Raw genomic sequence first — 2,556 nt, 5'->3', positions numbered from 1 at the left:
TGGGGCGTTGCAGCAAAAGGCAAGTCCCTGCGTCCCCTCTGACACCCGTCTGCCAGCGTGGGCACAGGGACAAGATGCCAACACAGTTTGGCAGCTCTCAGCACTGGGGAGACCTCGGGGGAGCTTGGGGTACATTCCCTGGGGTATGTCACCCTTCTGTCACCCCACTCCAACTCAGTGCCAAAGACGAATGCTCCCAGTGACTTCCAGGGGCCCAACCTTGGGTCCTCCATAGAGGAAAACCCCAGCAGCAGAGCGGGCAGCCGCCAAACCAGCAGGAAATCTCAAAGTCTCTTTAAAAGAGTCTTAAATGGGGCAGCACAGGAGGCAGCACTTGGCTGCCCGCTGGTACCCAGCCCTGCTGTTTACCTCCAGCATCCCGGCCCTCCTGGCTGTCTCACTCCAGGGCTGTGTCCCCGGGGATGGGACCTCCCGTGCAAGGGCAGTCATGGGAATCTGGGAGCCAGCAGCCAGGAAAGCTGCTCGCTCCAGCATGTGGGACATAATCAGAGAGTTTCTCATCAATTCCCAGCAAACAGGTGGTTTTCAGCAGGGAAGAAACAAGCCATCCCTGGGAAGGAGAAGCTTCCCCCACCCCGTGCCCCGGCGCCCGCCAGCCCCTCCACATCTGTGGCTGGGCTGGAGTTAGTGAGGGGTTTGTTTTAAATCTCCTCTCCCCAAAATTCATGGGGCCTTCTGGGCACCCCACAAACAAATATAATACCCTGTATGATGATGCAAAGTCTGAGAAATACTCAGCATTTGTGACATCCCCTGGTTTATTTGCTTTCCCACCGACACTGGTCCTGAGTCTTCCCCCAACTCTCTGCATCCCAGGAGGTGGCACAGCCTCCAGCCTCATTTCTGCAGCACTAGCTGGGGCAAGACCAGCTCCCCTTGGTGCAGAGCATAGAAACACAGAAAGAAGCAGCCAAACATCTCCATTTGCCCAGCCAGTCGCTGCTGATCCCAAGCCTGGGTGGTGTGAGACACCCGGAGCAGCTGCAGAGCTTGTTCCGAGCAAGATAAAGCAAGAACAAGTGGCAACTGGATCGTCAGGAGACTCGCAACGGGCAGCAGCTCCGCTGCTGCTTTGCTGCGCGGAAGCAGGGCAGGCGGGCAGGGTGGTTGCTCTGGGTCTCATCCCGATGAGCACTTGCACCTGGGGAACACCTCGGGGTTTTGCTAATCGAGGCCAGCCTGGATCGAGAGTGGCCAGCCTTGCTGGAAAACAAACAGCCCAGCCCCAGCTCTTTAAACCGAGGCAACGGCTTGCACACAAAGAACAACTTGTATTCTCTGGCATTAAAAGCTTCAGTAAAGAAAATCTTGAGGTGGATAATCCAGGAAGCGCAGCAATGAGAGCGGGCAGGAGGGAGGCAGAGACCAGCACAGCCTCACTGAAACAGAGAGGGAAGAAATCCACAGGGGATCCACCATCTGCCTCTTACCCCAAAGGTCTCCAGATTCACCGGTGTCAGTGCAAGGAGCTTCTGTGTGCCCAGAGGGATTCTCCAGGGCTGCTCCACCATCCCTACCCTTGTAGGACGGTCAGTCCAGTCCCTGCCTTCCCAGACGGCAGCGCTGGAGCCCTGCCTGCCCTCAGCATCCCCCGGCCGTGGTGGTCCCTCCACCTCCCTCCTCAGTGCATCCAGGCTGGTCCTCCCCAGGGTGGGCTGTGGGAAGGAGCTTGGCTTTCCCCAGTGAGGGTCTCAAGTGGGAGCTGGTTCTGGGTCAGGAGTGCTGCAAAGCGACAGCAGCTGCAGCAGTGACCTGCCACTGAGAACAGCCCTGGTCTGAAAGGACCTGGCGATGGCATCCCCTCCCCGTGCCACTTCCTTTGCACCGAGGCAGCGAGTGCCGGGACTGTCGGTGCTTGTGAAAACAATAATAATCACACCCTCTAAATAAAGCAAAACCAGTAACAGATCGAGCTGCATGTTCAATGTTAATGTTACTTACGAGTGCATTTGCCATGAAATTATTGTTAATTATTCATCCTGGCTAATGCTCAGTTACTGTTGATGGCCTTGGAAATTGCAGAGCCGCCTGAGTCACGGCACAACGCGACATATTACAGCAATAAACAAGATCATATTCTGCCATTTAATGTTATTGTTTAATCAATGGTTGGGGTGGTTTTCCTCTCCTTTATTTGGCTGTTTTGCTTGGGTGTTTTCCTCTGGCTGGGCGGGAAGAGCTGGTAGCCCACGGTGGGCTGTGCCTGCCCAGCCGGATCCTCACCCCTGCACTTCCCGGGGTGGCTGCCATGCCAAGCACGCACCCTTGTCCCCAGTGACAACCGCATCAGTCTGAAATGGTCTTGACACCTGCAGTGCGGCTTACGTGGGGAGAGGGACCGGGAGAAGGCTCCCCTGGGGGGCTCGAGGGCGCCTGTCCTGGCTAGCCCCTCTTCCCTGCCACCTCCACCATCTCTGAGCCGGTTTGAAAATTTGTGACGTGTTTAAATCATCCCAGCCTGTGTCTGGCAGCCCACGGCTGCAAAGGGCTCTGCCCCTCGTGGGGGCCCGGGGCCGGTCACCCCCCCGGGGGGGC

This window comes from Buceros rhinoceros, unplaced genomic scaffold (genome assembly GCF_000710305.1).
Source record: "Buceros rhinoceros silvestris isolate BGI_N320 unplaced genomic scaffold, ASM71030v1 scaffold15313, whole genome shotgun sequence".
Lineage (NCBI taxonomy): Eukaryota > Metazoa > Chordata > Aves > Bucerotiformes > Bucerotidae > Buceros > Buceros rhinoceros.
The sequence above is the reverse complement of the archived record's forward strand: the minus strand, read 5'-3'. Positions refer to the sequence as shown.